General features: G+C 34.1%; 1 protein-coding gene across 2 annotated transcripts in view; it reads right to left on the bottom strand.

The window, feature by feature from the left end:
* The window catches only part of FAM83B (family with sequence similarity 83 member B), a 123,771-nt gene extending 103,511 nt beyond the window's left edge, over positions 1-20,260 (bottom strand). The window contains exon 1 of one of the 2 annotated variants that reach the window (XM_074237238.1): positions 20,196-20,260. The gene's annotated coding sequence lies outside the window, so the exon portion shown is untranslated. Of the gene's footprint in view, positions 1-19,778; positions 20,091-20,195 lie in introns of those variants that run through there. The other variant, XM_074237237.1, reaches the window with a different exon arrangement.
* Between the last annotated feature and the right edge of the window lie 271 nt (positions 20,261-20,531).

Below are 20,531 nucleotides of genomic sequence, written 5' to 3'. Positions count from 1 at the left end.
GAGTGAAAGATCAAGAGAAATACATTGTTATGATAATCAAATGAGGACATAAATTGGAATGAATTAATATAATCATAGTATCCAAAGTAAAGGGCTCAATAATTACTCCATATTCTTCCCAGTCCTATTACATTTCAATTGTATTCAATCCTGTCTCCCACATTTAAGAAATGATGTTGAAAGTGGAAATTTACTCAAAGAAAGGCAATCAGAATAGTAGTAAGTAGAAAATATGCTATACACAGAATAATGGAAGGACTGAGAAATATTTAGCTTGAAGAAGACCCAACTTGAAATAGAAAGGGGAAGAATATGAATTATAGTTCTTTTTTGTGTAATTTAAGAATATCATTGAAAAAGTATTCCTAAATTTAAAAGATTATATAAAGATATACACACATATATTCATAGATTCTAAATCTATATCTATATCTATCTATATAGTGATTTATATACATATGTGTTTCCATACACATATATGGCTTTCTAACCTTTAAACCTATCCAAAAGTGAAATGAGAAATCATGGTCAGTAAAGAGTTCTTTGTGGGTTGATCATCAATTTGGAAATGACTGGACAAGTTGTGATATATGATTGTCATATAATACGATTGTGCAATAAGAAATACTGAGCAGGATGGCTTCAGAAAATCCTGGGAAGATTTATATGAACTTCACAAAGTGAAGTGGGAAGAACCAGGAAACAATTGTACACAGAAACAGTAATATAATAAGAAACAGTAATATAATAATAATCAACTGTGAAAGGCTTGGTTATTCTAATTAATTCAGTGATCTAAGATAATTTTATAGGGCTAATGATGATTGTATTTGTATTTCTTTTTTTCAAAGACAGTCATGAAATCAGGACAGGTGATGCCATGCCAAGAGATTGAACTGGCTTTGAGTGAGAGGAAACTGTGCTAAGTCACTAGCCTCACTTTCCCCTCCAGAACCACCTGGGTCCAGTGGCTAGATATGGATCAGGACAATTAGAAATGACCTTAAAAGCAAGGCAAACAAGGTTAAGTGACTCGGCCAAGCTCACACAGCTAGTTAAGCATCAAGTGTCTTGGATTCAAATGCCCACCCTCCTGACTGCAATGTCAGTGCTCTAACCACTGCACCACTTAATGATGATAAATGTGAATTCTGAGGGCAAATTGAAATGTTTTTCACTTTATTTTCTTTGTATATTTGTGTGTGTGCTTTCTTTTGCAAAATGGCTAATATAGAACTGTATTTTTCATGATCTGACATTTATAATTGATATCATGTTGCTTGTCTTCTCCAGTGGTGGGCAAAGGGTAGAGCAAAGGAGATAATTCAGCAGTCAGATTTTTAAAATTAATTTTTAAAATTGCTTAATGTAATTGGTAAATATTTAGCAAATAAATAAAATTAGCTAAAATGAAAATTTAATTTATAAATATTTAAGGAAACAAAAAACTTTTATAAAAATATAAAGAGTTCTTCATAACTGAAATGAGAGGAATAGTCTCCAAACAGAAGGTATATGACCATGTACAAAAGATATTACAGGGAGAAAAATTCCTCCCTAAATATAGGCTAGACTAGATGAATTCTGAGGTCTCTTTCCATTTTTTAATTTCATGAAAATGACAAGTTAAGAGATAAAAGTAAAGTAAATTGTAAGACATAACTTCTGTTTGTGATAAATTTTTTATATATGGCAATTCTTGTCATATTTCCACAGCATTCAAACTGTAAATTATGTAATATGTAAAACCTAGTTTCAAAATAATGTTGTTGGCCTCATCACATTGCAGTTTCAAAACTTGACCTCTTTACAGTGGAAATCACTGCAGAACCTTTAATTTTTATGATACTCATTCAGTTTAATTCTTTGATTTGTTTTTAGAAGTCAAAATGTTCCCAACTATCCTTGATCTGTCTAGATCTAGCAAGTGCTCTCAAGCAGGTTAAAACCATATTCTTCATTGTTTGGCTTGGGACAAAAACCATTTGGGGGAAAATGACAATGACTGTTATAAACATTATGTTATATCCTCTTCTGCTTTTAAAGCCAAATTCAAACACTAGTTCTGCTTAAATGTCTTCTCTGATTCTTCCAGATAGTAATGACTTTTCTTTCTACATCACAGCACTGATGTATTGTTTTAAATCTACTTTCAACTGTATTGTATCCTTCTAAATTATGAAATGTAGGGGTTTTGTGCCATAGATCCTATAATCAGTCAGTATGTCAACAAGTTTTGCCAAACCAAGCGAGATCTTCTTTCCATGTCTTTTTTATGCTTTGCTTTTCTATATTAGAATGAAAACTCAAAATACATACACACAATATAATATATATAAACCTTGTATATTTAAATATAAAATCATGTATTTAAATACATATATTATATATATTATACATATATATTTGCAGAATATAAACTTGAGAGAAGGGATGTATTTGGTTTAGTTTAGTTTGGTTTTATATTTGCATTTCCCCATCAATTAATACTATGTCTGACTCTTTTTAAGCACTTAATAAATGTTCTATCCGTGGACATCCATCTGTTAATTGCCCATTATATAATGGAAATTGTGCTAAGCATTGGTGCAGCAAAGACAAAATGAACTCACACCATAGGAAAGATCTTAGAGACCATCTAACCCACTCATTTCAGTGATTAGAAAACCATGTCCCAGAAAGTCAAATTCTTGCCAAATTCATACAGGCAGTGACAGCTCTCAAATTCCACTTCTAGTGTTGTTTTGTTGAGTCAAATTGAATTAAACTATGGTGGGGACATCATATGTTTATCTTGCTATCCTGTAACTACTGTTGAACTACTTTCTGTGTTATCCCAAAAACTGTTTTGCTCCAGATGAAAATATCTGTGGATGCCTCTATTAAATTATACTCTCAAAGTCCTTAAGAGAGAGTATACTTCAAACATTGTCTCTTCTGCTTCATAGTAAAAATGTGCGTGGAAATATGACTATGTATCTAAGTCTTTAACATTTAGGTAATATTTATCCAATTTCTTGAATGTGGGTTAGAACATTAGACCACACAACTATATTTTTAATTTCTATAATACTTTAATGATCACTTGTACCATATATTGCAGCTAGGAAGGTAAACTATAAAATTTCAAATTGCTTTTATTTTTGTTTTTCCCTTTCCCCTTTATGATTCAATCATTAACTTCCATACTCTCAGAACTTCTCAGTAAGCAGTAACTCATTTATTTAAGGTGTGATTACTCCTAAGCAAAAAATAGAATAAAATAAAAACTGATCAGTTGATCATAATTTATCTTCAGGTTCCTTCTCCATACTGGATTATTAGAGATAGAAGTACTATAGTAAAAGAGCTCAAATAGGAAAAGAAAGGTACCACTTGTGCATAGTAGTTCAGTCCCAGTAAACATCAGGAGGTGAGCAAGGATGATGATGCCTCTGGGAAGGAATTGTCTTTTACTGAGAATATCTGTATGAAATTTAGAAAGTTGTGAATACATTTTCCCAATAAAAGCTTGGTAAAGGTCCAGTAAAATCATAAACTTTCTTATGGAAAGCACAGGCATACAGAGATTATAATATTAATAGGTTATTTGAATTTTTCATTTGAAAACTCAGAAGAGTAAAAGTGCTACAGATTGGGGTGTCTAGGTGGCACAGTGTATAGAGCACCGGCCCTGGAGTCAGGAGTACCTGAGTTCAAATAAGGCCTCAGACACTTAATAATTACCTAGCTGTGTGGCCTTGGGCAAGCCACTTAACCCCATTTGCCTTGCGAAAACCTTAAAAAAATTGTTACAGATTTAGACATTCAGGATTTTCCTAGAACTTTTTTGGCAATAAACATTAAAATTGTTTTGAGCTATTTAAAATGTCACTAAAATGAAGTTTTTATAAGCAATTTCATGAAAGCATTTCAATTAATTCTAATGAAATCAAGCTGTAAATCTTACACCTCTCAAAAATGCAGTGTTACAATTAACTTTATAACTCATTACTCAATATTTTGAGTATTCTTTTAGGAACTGTCATATTATGATATTTTATCAGAGGAAATACATTAAGCTTAAAGTGAATTATGATAATGAAAAAATAGATACACATTACAGTTCAAATTGGAGGGAACTACATAACTTAAAGTTGGCCCTGGAAAGTTTAAGGAATTTATAGGAGAATACATAGCAATGCTTTTATCATGGCATTCAGTTTGTCAAAGATACCCAAACAATAGCAGGATCCTGTGACTGGAGAGACTGGAAACAACATGGACCCAGCAACAAGATGTATGTCTGTTGTCCATGTACTGACCCACCTACGTACACAAAGGACCAGAAGATTGGAAATCAAAGGATAAGTTTGAGGTCAATTGATGATGACATATTAGTTAGGCAGAGGAATTTTAACTTGATTTAGTGGGAGGAAAGTACCCACACAGATTAAATCATCACACTTAAAATACCCATATGTATATACAACATAATTTGTACTCATATAGTGGCATTATCCTCAATTATTGCAAGAGACAAAATTCTGCTATTCAGGGCTGAAAATCTATTCTGTTTTGATATTTAACTTTTGCCTAGCCACATGCAAAAAACAGAAAATTGTTTCCCCTCACATTAATAATATGTGGAGGAGATGAACTCTGCTCTCAAAGATTATACTATTACACGGACACAGTTCAATAAGAAAAGAGGGTTAGGAGCAAACACATTTCCCTTTCATAGTTAATCTTGTCCTCTCAATATCTAATTAGCCATCTGATAAAACATATTCTATTTTTCTTATTAATAGTGATAACTTACTTGTGCAGAAGGGGAACACAACGAGGCTATAATATTTCAAATCAAACAAATTATTAGCAGATTAAATAGATATGAGATCAAAAACCAAGAGAGCCTTCAAGATAAACAAACTAACATAAAACAAAACAAAACAAAAAACCTGAAACATATTCTATGAGAAATTAGATTTATTCTTTATTGAGATAATGATGATGTTTGTCCTTCATTCTCGGAGAATGCAACATCAGGGAGGTGATGCCATGATAAGCAAGTGAATTGGATCTGAGTGAGGGGGTACTGTGCTGAGTCACCAGCTTGACTTTCTTATCCAGAGTTATCTGGGTCCATGACCAGGTATTAATCATCATGACTGTATATGACCCTGGATATGTGGCAATCAGAGTTAATAAAGAAGTAACAAAGCTAGTAAGTGTCTGAGGTCACATTTGAACTCAGGTCCTTCTGACTCCCAGTGTTGGTGTTTTATTCACTGCACCAACTCCCCTAGTTTTGAGGATTGAAAATCAGCCTGACATCATAGATAGAATCAGGAACCAGTAAAATATATCTTGAAATACATAGAAATTCATAGAATGAGGGTCATGGTAGAACAAAATAATAAATCACTGGGATAAGATCATAACAACAGATCTATGTTTTTTTATGCAAACTACTTGTCTGACTACTGGATCCAGATAGCTGTGGAGGAGAAAGTGGAGCTGGTTACTTTGCACAGCAACCCCTCACTCAAATGCAACTCATCTGCATACCATGGCATCACTCCCTCATGTCATGGTGTTCTTTGAAAATTAAGGTCAAATATCATCATCATGCAAGCTGTAAGTTGATTTCACAAATAAATCTAATAAATGCTGGTAGTAATTCCATTTATGCAATATGAGGCATCAGGATGCTACCCATCTAATTTCATCTCTAAACCAGGAAATAGAGTAAATCACTTTAGCTCCCTGGAAATCAGTACTGCACCTGTAAAAACAAAGAGATCCAACTAGATAGTCTCTGAGATTCCTTTCTGTCTGAAAATCTATGAATCTTCTAGCCCTACACTAGCCTAATTAGAGCAAATAAGGCTATGAATTGCCAAAGCTTAACTTGGTTCTCATGGTAAATGATCTTAATGATTCTATATTTAAAAATAGGATTTCTAAAAAATAATTAAAAAATAGAATTTGTTAAAAAAAACTCTATCACATTTCTATTTCTGGAACAATCTTATGTAGATTTTTTTTACTCTTTTGTCATAAAGGAGAGGTAGAAATGGCCTCCACCTCAAATCTATACAGTATAGTAGGGGTCAGGGAATGGAAAGCATTGATTGTTGTATCAGAGTATCCAATTTCAAATCCTACCCTATCACTACCCATTGACATTTAAGTACAGATATCTTATGTGTATTTCAAAATCAACATTCAAAGGAGAACTCATTTATTATCTTTCCCTCCAAAATTGACTCTAATTCCCAATATTTCTATCACTATTGATGACAATAACATCTTACCAATCATCCAGACTTAAAACTGTTTTGCATCAGGCTGTTAACTGGCTTGTATAGCCAATCAATTATCATTTTAACTTCCACAAACAAAGCTTAAATATGTCCCTTTTCTCAACTCAAAACAACCAACACAAAAAAATGACTAAAGGAAGTCTGCAGCTAATGGAAAATTCTGATTTTCCAGAAATGTTTTAAAACCCATCATCTGCTCTAATTCAGGTCAAGACTATTCCATTAGATTTCATATTAGTATCTCTACTCTATCTTTCCTCACTACAATCCATACCCCAATTCAGTTAACAGTCATGTTCCTAAAGTGTCAATCTGACTTGTCACCCTATTAGTGTTTCCCTATTACTCCTAAATTCAAATGTAAAATCCTCAATTTGGTACTTTAAGTCCTTCATAATCTCACCCTTTCCTATCTTTCCCAAATGTCTTACAATTTACTCCCCTTTATGTATTGTACAATCATCATCTGAGCCTACTTGTTGTCCTTTATTCATGATGGTCCATTCTCCCTTTTATTCTCTGAACTGGACATCTCCTTTGCTTGAAGTGCTCTTCCTTCTCTCTCTCTCTAATTCCTAAGTTCCCTGGTTGTGCTCAGGATTCAGCTCAAATCTGACTTCTGGAAGTAGGTCTTCTATAGCATCCTTACTTCTAGTCCCTTTGCTCTAAGACTAATTTCTGCTCACACTTTATCTACCTTTTAGCTATATATCATTATCTACATGTTTCATGCCCCACTGGCATGAGAGGTGAATGAAGGGACTGTTTTTGCCCTTCTCTGTAAAAACAATATATCAAAGTAGAATGTCTGTCACACAGTACTAAAAAAAATTATCCTAAGATAATGCCTGACTGGACATTTCTGGTCCTCATTTTTCTCACCTATATAAAAGGAGGTTGCAAAATGAGGAGTTTGCACCATCTGGTATATGAAGTTCTTTTTCAAAATTTATAATCCTGTACACATTAACAACATTATGAGATGATCAACCTTAATGGAAGCAGCTCCTCTCAGCAGTTCAGAGAGCTAGGACAATGGCTTTAGACCAGTTATGGACAGCATTATCCCCATCCAGAAGAAGAAAAACAAAACAAAACACAAAAAAGGAAAGAAAAGAAAAACTAGTCCTTCAGAATATGATGAACAATTTTTAAAAATTATCTTTTATGTATCTCCTTCCTAATTTCTCACACCAAAAATGATTAATATTTAAACAAGTTTATACAAAATATGTATGTACAATGCTAACCTGCCTGCTGCTGAGAGGAGTTGGGTGGGAAGGCAGGGTGGAAGGAAATTTTGTAACTTAAAAATATTCATGTGCAAAGGGATGAAAATAGATGAATAAATTAAAAAAAAAGTCTATGATCTTCTGAACTCCAATTGTTAGGCATCTGGTTTCATCAACATTGCTCTAAAGTTAATACTGAAAGAAGAGTTAATATCTTCAGATATCAAATTTCAAATACACACATATATATATATATATATGTACATATATATCAGTGTATATATGCATAGAAATGTGTGATGCAAATACTATAAACAAGCATGCACACATACATACACACAAACACACAAATGGAATGTTTTGAGAAAACAAATGAAAGGGGGAAAAGTAAAAGCTGTAATGGAGTTCATAAAAACCACACCATTAGGCATGTGCATTTTTCCCCAGCGATTTTGAAGCTATCAATGAAAAGCTACAATTGGCACACCTGACCATTTACAGAAAAACACATACCCACAGGACAAGCAAAACATGGTTGTTATCTAATAAAACTTTCAAAACTGCTTCCAAAATAAGAATTAAAAACAATAATATTTTATCCTATTTAGGAAGTAAAACTTTGCAAATGCAATGCTAAGATTTTCACTAGAATTTTAGAGACATAAGAGCAAATAATCAAAGGGAAAACTAGGGAAAATAGAGTTATTCTCTGCAATAGCCTTTGAATATGCTCACAAGTTCATTTAAATAGATGTTTAAAGACAATATTTAATTAAAATCTTGAAAGAAGTATACCTGTGATATAAAAATTAGATTAAGTTCTTTATTCATTCATTAAATAAAAATTAGCAAAATTTTGATAAGGTCAAGAGGTCTAGCACAGGAATAGGGTTAGAAAACCCTAACTCCCAGATAGCAGAGTGGAGAGAGGGGAGAGGGCACTTTGTTTTTAGTCCAATTACCTGAATTATAATCCCATTTCTGACTATTCCTTGGGCAAGGAACAGATTTCTGAATTTGTTTCCTCATTTCTTGACTTAGATGTAAATGTTATAATCTTTGTAGTCTCAGCAGTGTGGTTATTAAATATTTATTGACTGAATACAAGGATATAGATATCATATATCATATATATCTTAAAGACAAAGGGCAGCAATAAAATATTTTTAAAAATTAAACAGAAGTCATCCATACTTATGCTCAGCTTTGTTTACTATCAGGAGTGACCCTGGACCTCCTATGTCTCACCTCTCCTAGGAGAGTAGATTGCAACTGGGTGGGTGTGGGGCAGAGAAAAGAAATTTCCCTTGAGGTCATTGCCAGTGGAATAAGGAAGTAAAATCCAGTTATGGATGACACAAACTAGAACTGAACCACATAATATATTGACTCAATTCTTTGATTTCCATTTAATACTTTTATTGTAAACTTTTTCTTTACATGTACATTTTTCTTTTCATATACAAATAAATAGGAAAAAGGAGAACTATGATCTAAGATCATAATCTTGTCTGGATTTTTTTTTCTATATTCCTCTAGATTACCTATACAAATATATAGACTGAGGAGGTATCTTGATATTTGAGATTTTAAGAGAAGTCAAAAATTCTCTAGATCAAATGCTAAACTCAAATAGAACCAAAACATTATCTATGTTATACTATATTTTTTAATTTTGTTATTACATATTACATATTAATTTGATTCAGTCAAGCTTAGGAGTTTTGCTTCAGTTGCTAGCAATGAGCATTGAGTTTGGCACCTCTGCTCAGGATAACTAGGTATCTTTTATGGAGGACATATGGCAAGATATGGATAAAAATCAGATCAAATTATAAAGATGTAAAAGGGATGTGATCTCCCCAGGCAGAGACACCCAAATAAGTGAGATTCTGGATACAGGAAAATATCACCAAAGCATCAACACATGTCTTTTTGTGCTTTCAATTGCTATTTTTTAGTAGAATTTAGGATAATTTCAATGGGAAGGCAAGTCACTTTATTGATCACTTTCAAGGAAATCTGACCAAATTTAATAGTTCTCAGAAACATTATCTAGGAAGAAGGAGATTCCTAAACTAAAGCCCAGAAATTAGATGACAGTACTTTCCCAGACTTTCTAATATTCAATAATTTAAATTAAATGCTTTAAACATGATCTTCTATAAAATAAGGGAAATGATTCATATCTGTGTAATTATACACTATTTTGTTTTGTTTTTTTCATAGGTAATGGGGTTAAGTGACTTGCCCACACAGCTAGGTGTGTCTGAGGCACCATTTGAACTTATGTCCTCCTGACTCCAGGACCAGTGCTCTACTCACTGTGCTACCCCAAGTTATAGACTGCTAACAAGAGAGTAGATCAAAATTGATCTTGTGGGGAAAAAAGTATTGCTATTTTTTTAAGTTGATAGTGATAAAAATATTATTACTTGTCCTCTTAATTGATAGAACTGTTCCTCTCAAATGACTAGGTATTTAGCTACATTGTATTTATTCTTTTTACACTTACTTTTTGCATTCTTCCATACATTTTAGCTGCTTCCTCTGCTATAATTTAAATACCTTGCAAATAGGGATAGTTTTGCTCCTTAATTTATATCCCCAATGCCTAGACGTACCTAGCACATAATAATCATAAGTATAATTACAGGCATAATAAATAGCTAATATTTATATAATACTGTTATGTTCCTGGCACTATGCAAAGCACTTTACAGCTTTTATCAAATAGTGCATACTTAAAAATTATTAGTTATTGATTAAATTCTCAGGAAATCAAGATTATAGAACCACAGATTTAGAATGAAGAGGCAGTTTAATCTGCTCCCTTGAATTTAGTGATGACTGAGGCTCAGAAAAGTAAATGACTTGCCCAAGATCTCATAGATTGTAAGCATAGGAGCTAGAATCCAAACTCGGTTACCAACTTCAAATGCAAATCTCTTTAAAATTCATAAAGATATCTCCCAAGAGAATCTGATCCAGTCTACACTTGGTCATAATACAATATACCTATGTGTGCTTATGATAACCACATAGCCATACATATACGCTGCATCTCAACAAGATACATATATCTTTATTTTTGCATGTATCAGCCTTTAAAAAATAATCTCACAAAATCATCTTTCAGAACAATCTGGTGAAGACAAAATACAACATCCCTTCCTATTAAAAAAAACAGAAAGTATAGGAATAAATGTTACTTTCCTTAAAATAATTTAGTAGTATCTATCTAAAACCATCAACAAATATTATATGCAATGAGGTTATGAACTAGGATCATTTCCAATAAAAGCAAGGATGAAACAAAGCTGCCCATTATCACCATTACTATTCAATATAGTATTAGAAATGTTAGCTTTAGCAATGAGAAGAAAAAGATATTCAAGGAATCGGAATTGGCAATGAGGAAGTAAAACTTTCACTTTTTGCAGATAATATGATGGTATGCTTAGAGAACCCTAAAAAATCATCTAAAAAACTACTTGAAACAGTTAACAACTTCAGCAAAGAAGCAGGATAGAAAATAAACCATCATGAATCATGAGTGTTTTTATATATGAACAAAAAAAGAAGTTCAAAGGCAAGAGATAGAAAGACAAATTCTATTTAAAGTATCACAGACAACATAAAATAATTACCTCCCAAGACAAACCCAGAAACTATATGAACACATTTATAAAGCACTTTTCACACAAATAAAGTCAGATCTAAACAATTGGAAAAACATCAATTGCTGATGATTAGACCAAGCTAATATAATAAAAATGACAATTCTACCCAAGTTAAATCATTTAATCAGTGTCATACCAATCAAACTACCAAATAACTATTTTACAGAACTAGAAAAAATAGTAACAAAATTCATCTGGAGCAAGAATATCAAAGCAACCGATGAAAAAAAAATGTAAAGCAAGGTGATCTAGATCTATGGACACTAACAAGTGGCAGTCAACAAAACTGAGTTAAAGGATCAATGGATTAAGATAGGTACAAAAGAAACAGGAGTAAATTACTATTGTAATTTATTGTTTGACAAAGCCAAATACCTTAGCTTCTGAGATAAGAATTCACTATTCAACAAGAACTGTTGGGAAAACTGGAAAATAGTATAGCAAAATCTAGGCATAGACCCATATATCACAACCTATAGCAAAATGAAGTCAAAGGGGATACAAGATTTAGTCATAAAGGATGATAACATAGACCAATTAACAATTCAAGAAATACTCTAACCTTACAATCTATGGAAAGGGGAGACATTTATTACCAAACAAGAAATAGAGTACATTATAAATTACAAAATGAATGATTTTGTCTATTTTAAATTAAAGTTTCTTCAATAATAAAACCAGGCTTCCAAGATTAGAAGAAGAACAGAAAGTTGGGAAACAATTCTCATACCTAGGGGTACTGATAAAGGTTTCTAAAAATATAAATATAAAAAATGCAAAAAATTTATAAGTTTACAAGTCTTCCCCCCAAATGACAAATGTTCAAAGGATATTATCAGGCAGTTTTCAAATGAAGAAATTAAAGTTATTTATAATCATATGAAAAAATGATCTAAGTCATTATTGATTAGAGAAATGCAAATTAAAGCAACTTTGAGGTTATCACCCCAAACTTACTAGAAGGGCTGAGATCACAGAAAGGGAAAACAATCATTGTTGGAGAGGTTTTAAGAGGATCGGGATATTAATGCACTATTGCTGAAATCGTGAATTAATCCCACCATTCTGGAGATCAATATGGAACTATGCCCAAAGAGCAATAAAACTAATCATATTCTTTGATACAGCAATGCCAATACTAGGCCTATATTCAGAAGAAATCATATAAAATGTGAAAAGTTCCACATGTTCCAAAATACTTGTAGTAGCTCTTTTTTGTAGTGGCAAAGAATTGGAAATTGAAAGGATGTCCATTAACTGGGGAATGACTGAAAAAATTACATAATTGCAATGGAGTACTATTGTTTTATGAGGAATCATAAATGGTCAGATCTAGAGAAGCTGGAATTACTCAAACTGCTGCTGAGTGAAGGGAGTAGAACCAAATGAACTTTGTACATATTAATAACAACACTGTGAGTTAATCAACTATGATGAATGCAGTTCCTCTCAACAGTTTCACTTTTTAAAATTTTGTCTTATTGTTTTTCCTTCCTATTCCATGTTTTCTTTCTTTTCCCTTAGTTCTAATTTCTTATACATAAAATGACTAATATTTAAACATGTTAAACACAAATGTTTATGTACATTTATACATATACCAGACACTTTGTTGCCATGGGGAGGGGAGTGGGAAAAGAGGGTGGAAGGAAATTGTGTAACATAAATATGCAAGTGAATTAATGTTGAAAAACTTTCATAACATGCAATTAGGAAAATAAAATAATCAATAAAAAAATCTAGTGATCAGTGAAATATGTGAATCAAACTAAATAATTCCATTATTTCTTGCCTCTGATTTCTGTTATTTCTAAGCATTTAGGTAGAACAGTGGATAGATTAGATTACTCAGTCGTGAATCAGGAGGTCCTGAGTTGAAATTGATTTTAGACACGTAGAGGCTGTATGAACAAGTTAGTAACTTAATCTCTGAGTGACCTCTGTTTCATCATTTGTAAAATAGGGCAGATAATAGCACCTACCTCCCAGAGTGGTTGTGAGAATCAAATGAGATAATATTTGTAAAGCACACTTCAAAACTTAAAGCTCTCTATAAATCATACATTAATTGCCATCATTTAGACATATTCCTTTCCCGATTTTAACTTTTTAAAAATTTTTATTAAATATTTCATTCTAGGAGTAGCTAGGTGGTACAGGAGATAGAGCACTGACCCTGGAATCAGGAGGACTTGAGTTCAAATCCAAACTCAGACATTTAATAATTGCCTAGCTATGTGACCTTGGGCAAGTCATTTAACCCCATTGCCATAAAGAAAAATTTAAAAAGTAAGAAAGAATCAAACATGACTGAAATGACTAAACAACAGTAAAGATGCAGAAAGGATGAAATAAAAATAAATAAATAAATATTTCATTCTTACATTAAATGGGAAAAGAATTTTTAGCATTCATTATTTAAAAATTTGAGTTTCAAATTCTCTACACTCCTCCTTTCATTGAAAAGACAAGTGATGCATTAGAGGTTAAATATGGGCAGTAATGCATAATATATTTCCATAGAAATCATTCTGTGACAGAAAACAGACAAAACTAAAGTTGTATGCTTCAATATGCATTCAGAATTCATCAGTTCTTTCTATTTCTTTGGAATAATTTTGGGTTATTGTATTTCTGAGAATAGCTAAGTTATTCACAATATTGCTATCATCATTTATAATGTTCTCTTTGTTCTCGTTTCACTTTGCATTAGTTCATGTTAAGTCTTTCCAGGTTTTTCCTTAGAGTTTCTTGCTCATCATTTCTCTTAGCACAATAGTTTTCCATCACAACCATATACTATAATTTGTTTAGCCATTCCCCAATTGATAGATGGTACCTCAGTTTCCAATTCTTTACCAGTACTAAAACAGTTGTTATAAATATTTCTGTACAAATAAGATTCTTTTGTTGTGCTTTGTTTTCTCCTTTGAGATGCAGACCTAAAAGTGCTTGTGCTGGATCAAAGTTCATATATAATGTTATAGTCCATTGAGCACAGGTTCAATTTGCTCTCCAGAAAGTTTGAATCATTACATGATTCCACCAACAGTGCACTAGTGTACCAATTTTCTCCTATTCCCTCCAATATCATTGTCATTTTTCCTTTCTATCCTATTATCCACAGATTCTAACGCTTAAAAGGGAATCGATCTACTATTTATTTAACAAGAGATGGAATTCTAGATATTGCCAGTATATTGGGGGGGGGTCTTATCGAGGAATGGCTTTTTACATAAAATGAAATAATCAAATTTGAATTTCTCAAAAAGAGAAAAACAGACATGATTTTACATCTTTCAAATTATAAATATATTGATTGTATACTACATAAATACACACACATTATATATATAATATATATATATATATATATATATATATATATGGTACATACATAAATAGTACAAGTGAGAATAGGAGCATTAGGTAGAGAAAGAGAAAGAGAGAAAGAAAGAGAAAATTATTCATCAACAGATGTAATGATGGTAAAGCTATAACAATTACCAGAAGTGAAGATCACATATTTGTTAGTCTATCATTATTTATTGTATTAAATTTCAAATATATTAGCAATTTGTAATAGATCTTGTAATGTGTTACCCCTCCATAATCTTCCATTGTGATAGAGTACTCTAAATTCTTCTTCTCCTCTGGAATGAAAACTTGAAATTAGCAGGAATTGTTATTATTTATTTTTGTAGCTCTAACACAGTACCTTGCATATAAGTTCATAGAATTGTATATTTAGAACTGGACAAAATTTTAGAGATCATACAGTTGAAAACCTACATTTTAAAACTGAATAAACTGGCATTGACTTGCTTAAGGTCCCACATAGAATGAAGGGCAGAGTTGGCAATACAATTCAGTTCTCTGAATCCAAACTTGAGATTCTTCCCTTTGTATTACATTTAGTGCTTAATACATATTTTTTGAATAGCATTTTTTTTTTTGCAAGGCAATGGGGTTAAGTGGCTTGCCCAAGGCCACACAGCTAGGTAATTATTGAGTGTCTGAGGCAGGATTTGAACTCAGGTACTCCTGACTCCAGGGCCAGTGCTTTATCCACTGTGTTACCTAGCTGCCACTTGAATAGCATTTTCATTAGAAATACAGATCTTTATACTTAACTCAGCTGGTGATCACTATGAAATTCCATCTTACTGTCCATAAGGGATCAGCAACAGAAGAAGTATTAGTTTTCCTCATCTGTCAATTTAGAATATTTAGAACACAGTCATTATGTCAATTGAAAAATATAACAATTTATACTAACTCATCAAGTGTCATTTTCCCATATATACCAGGGTAAGAATGCATTTTCTACAAACACAAAACACACATAGGTGCACACAGAGGCATCTGTTTCTTTTGTCACATTCAAAAATAATTAAATAAAAATAAAAATCCAAAGTTATGAATTTAACTATTAGTAAATTATGACTTGAAAAATATCATAATTTTCTTGCTGTACATCGAGAAAAAGAGAGGAAATATGAGGGAAAGAGAAAAAGGAAGATGTAGATAGGTAAAGGGAGAGGAAAAGTACTTCCAAGCTGTACTTGGTTTCTAACAATTTTTTTTTCCTTCTCTAAGAGATCTGCTAGAATTCTCATTTATTTGAGAAAACTAATCCCATTAAAACATCAGAAAACAGGAGCTTAATGAGTCAAATGAGACAAAGTATATGTAGCAACAAATTGTTAAGAACTAAAATCACCAATGCCTAGTATATAAATGACAACGCAGACAAATATCCTGTGTTGAATGATTTTATAAAGTCATCAAGTTGAAGATGCTGTTTTCTTTAGCTCTTTTGAAACTACCTTACCTCCCCAATGACTAGTAGTTATACTTCACAAGTGGCACATCCTTATGTGGAGAGCTCAAACTCTGAAAAATTTGATTTTATTTTAGAAGTAATTCCCTTACTGCCTATACTTTTGGAGATCTTTATCAATAGTATCTAAAGTACTCTTTAACAAGAATTGATCATAGAATATCAGATCTAGAAAAAGACCTTGAAGTAACCTAAGGCAACTCCTTGATTTTATAGATAAGGAAATGGACACAAAACACTATCCCTAAGTGTTAGCATAACTGCTTAATAAGGAGAATCTAAAGATAAGGGACACATATTTCTTACTATTCTAATGTTATCTGCAGGAGAAGCAGTTGTATAGAACACTGGGTCTGGAGTCAGGAAGTCCAGCATTCAAATCCAGTCTCAGACAGTAAACTATTCCTCAACCATAAAATGGAGATAATAATAGGATCTACCTCCCAGGATTGTTTTGAGAATTAAGAAAAAAAAATTTGGAAATTTCTTAGCACAGAACCTGACACAAACTAGGGACTTAAGAAGCACTTAATCTCTTCCCTTTCCCAACATATTCAACAGGAAAATAATATTGAGAGAATTTATATAGTATATTAATGCAACAATGTGAGACAGACCAGGTCTCCAGTTTTAACATAGGCTTATTTTTAATGTCTTTGGTATAACGGCAAATCACTGAACTCTACAATATCTGAACAATTAAAAATGAACATGACTATAGGAGAAGTGGGTATAAGAAAGAAAAGTCACATAAATAATGGACTTTGAAGAATTGTAGTGAAGATGCTATTAAAGAAACCTATGATTGGAAAATCAACAATATTGTTTATCACATAGCTAAATTATCACATAGATAAATTGGAGACTATCCTGAACAGATCATATCCTCCTCTTAGTCACTTCTCAACATCAATGGTAATTAAAAAGAGGCCCCAAGAGAACATGGATTGGACTCTCTGTAGTGAGTTTAGCAGAAGACATGACTAAGTATAACACAGAATCAGCAGGCATGTATGGGTTGCAATCTGCATCATTGGAGTATCATCCAAGGTAATAAGATCACAGATCCATTTGATTAATATCTGCTAAGTATAAAATGAGGGAGAGGAAAAAAGAAGGATGTTGTAGAAAGAGCATTTGATTTAGAGAGACAGTAGAAATGGGTTCAAATTCTGGATCTGCTAAATGTAATGTTATCAAGTCACTTTCTTTCCCTCTAGAATTCAGTTTCACCTGTAAAATGATTTGGTGGAGAAGATGACATTTTTCTGACCCTTTAAGCTCTAATCCCATCCTTAAAAATGACAAATTCAATATTGCCACGAATAATCATTGGCAAATCATGGACTTCTCTGTATAGAAATTCCTGTAGAAAATGGCTAACTGAATGTTTCAAATGTTTCAAAAGACATCTATTATAACATTTTTAAACAAATTTAGAAATTGGGAAATATCTCATTCACACATTTCAAAGAAAAGTAATGGTAAACTTGAATAACAAGTAGAAAAGGTCCAATTTTCACTTTAAAAATAATTATTTAAATTATGATAAGCAAGAGATTCTTTAAGTCTGCATAACATTGTTTTGAACAAGTAACCTGCTATAACAGCAAGACTTTATTGAAAACATAAACAAACAGAAAAGGATTGGGGGATTTGGGTAGTAATGTTCTCTTTTGGAAACTAGTTACTGAATGGTTTGGCACCTATTTAAGGGTATATCTATGTATAGATGTAAATGAAACTGGGCAAGTCCATTAACTTTATAACAATCTCATTTTTCTCATCTATAAACTGAAAAGGATGGACTAAATCTTCAAGGGCTTTTCCATCTCTAGATTTATAATTCTATAATCCTACAATCCAAAAATGCAGGTGTGAAATTATATATAAAAATGCATAATGACTGAATGAATTAAAAGTGCAGGGACAGAAAAAGAGTGAATCATAAAATGAGCTAGCCCAGTTTAAAATGTTTTAGTGACTTATGTTTAAAATAATGATTGCAAGAATATAATCCCAGCCCACATGGTTAACTGAGTCAGCAAAGAAGACTGGTTTCCCAGCAGGTGTGCAATTCTTGACTATCCAATCTATGGCACCTCCCACAATAAACTCATAGCCAATGTAGTCCAAGACCCATCTGCTTTAAAGTCAACCAACACCCAATCCCCTCAGGCTCTTTTGGGTGTACCCTCTTTGGGTGTGTGCACACCACCTGTGTGAGGTGTCTCAGCATGGAACAAAACTGAACTTCTGTTTATATATTTCTTCCCAGAGCAGATGTAACCACTTTAGGGGTGTCCATGAGAGGCCAGGGCCAAAAACAAACAAACAAAAAAACCCCAGAAAACCAACCATCACCACCACTGCACTCAATTCCAGTCATTAAAGAGAGAAAGAAAGAAGCAAAGACCATTTACTTTTATAAAGATTGATCTGAAAATCAAAATTCTCCAAGGATCTGATATTCTACCCCTTTCCTACTGTTTATCTTAATCCCCTTTCCTTGTCAGTTATTCAACCAAAAACCTAGCTGGAATATCCCAAGGTGCTTAGTCATTTATCTGGAATCTTATGAGTAACCTTCTCACTTTGTAGTTCCTAGATGAAAAAGAAGTAAACTCACAATTACTTGAAAAATATGTATGCCTTAGCATTCCTAATCTCTTCATTTTCAAACTCAACCCTAATTCTAAGATTACAATGCCCTTGGAGCCCCTGCACCTCCCCCCCTCCCCAAATAACTTCTTGACCACTAAACACTATGCTATTATGACAATTTTAGTTCTTGGAACAACTTGGAAGAACAATTCTCAATTCTTCATCTAAAACCCTAAGAATCAAGTCTCTCAGTTTTCTGCAAAGAAACTCTCTCTCTCTCTCTCTCTCTCTCTCTCTCTCTCTCTCTCTCTCTCTCTCTCTCTCTCTCTCTCTCTTCCAATTCCAAGGAATGATTTGATTATTCCCAGGACTGGCATGTGTACCTACAGCTCCCACATCTTCTCATTTCTACATCCAAGGTCAGAATAGCCCTAAACCATGAAATTTAAACAAAGGTAAAATTATCGTCTCAGTTAGGCATGTTTAAGAAAAAGCCCAGGCAAGCTTGGGCAGCAAATAGGCAAAGCCAGTTGTGCATTCCAGTTTTATCAGCTCCTGTTACAAAGCCTTTCTCATCCTGGAGGCCACTGATCCCAAAGCAGGCTTTTAATCCCCCTTCCATCCCCCACCTCTCCTGCCTGGAACAACTTCCCCAGGAAAGTCTGGAGCTCTGAGGCGTCCGTCCGTGGCTTCCAGCGCCCCTTTCTCCCCAAGCCTGCTACTAGCCACCCAGTATAACCTTTTCCTCCAGCAGCGGTTTCTGGCTTCCTTTTCCTCTCTCTGGGTCCCGCAACAATGAGGGGGCTTTCCAAAGACCTAGATAGACCAATTCAACTTGAAGCTCTCTACCCCGTCTTAGCGGCAGCCTCAAAACTCCACAAAGGTAAAGAGAAAAAAGGTGAATGGAGCTGAGGAGGCGATTCCCCTTGACCACCACCCCTCCCCAGCCTGCCAACCACCATCCAAATCTAATAGTCTCTCAGCTCCCCTCCGGACCGCGCTCTTGTCACGCAGTGTGGTCCGCTACTCCGGCCGCTCAGCCCGCACATCCGATCCTCCCCCCACCCCGTGAGCCCCTTGGAAGGGAGAATTCCCCCTCCTCACTTACGGTGAACTCGGATCCCCAACGCGAACTGGGGAAGGGGAGGCGCCCCAAGGAGAGGGCACTGGGACGCTTCGGTTTTCCTTCCCCAGAGGACTGGGAGTGCAGAAGGAGGAAGGGGTGGGGGGTCCTGGGGAGAGTCAAAGCCAAAGCAAGCTTATCTCAGCCGCCAGAGCTGAGATTCCCCGGGGAGCCCGGTGCCGAGCAGTAGGCAGGAGGGGCGGGGAGCCAGTTGTAACATGTCAAGAAATCGTGTCCTATCAAACCCAGCTCTCGCAGCCAAAAGTTACTCCTGAGAACCTGTCTGAACTCAAAAAAAAAAAAAACACCAGTCCTCTTGGAGGAGACAAAAAGCCTTTCTTTCTTTCTTTCCTGCTCCCCACCCCCACGCCCCCTGCTCCAGGCAATGAACCCTACCCTCACCTGCACTCCAGAAGGAGAGACCAGGAGAGCCAGGAAGAAAGTTTGTTTCTCACCTGGGAAGAGGTTGGAACTAAACTGGGCAGGGCAGTAGTTGCCTCTCCCTCTCAGCCCTGCCTGCTTCTAGCATTACACAATGAAAGGCTTCTGGGAAGATAGGGAAGATATGTGTCCAGAGTATACCTTCAGAGTTTGGGTTGTCTTAGCAGGGCAATATAGATAAGCGAGATGACATTCCAGGAAACTGCAAACATAACCCGCCTGCCTAACTTTTGTACTATTTCTATTTCCAGAGACCAGGAAGTGGAATCCTGGACTGATTGGTTTCTGTGCTTTTTG

Source organism: Macrotis lagotis, chromosome 5, assembly GCF_037893015.1.
Source record: "Macrotis lagotis isolate mMagLag1 chromosome 5, bilby.v1.9.chrom.fasta, whole genome shotgun sequence".
Taxonomy (NCBI): domain Eukaryota; kingdom Metazoa; phylum Chordata; class Mammalia; order Peramelemorphia; family Peramelidae; genus Macrotis; species Macrotis lagotis.
Note: the sequence above shows the minus strand (reverse complement) of the source record. Positions and strands in the feature narration are given on the sequence as shown.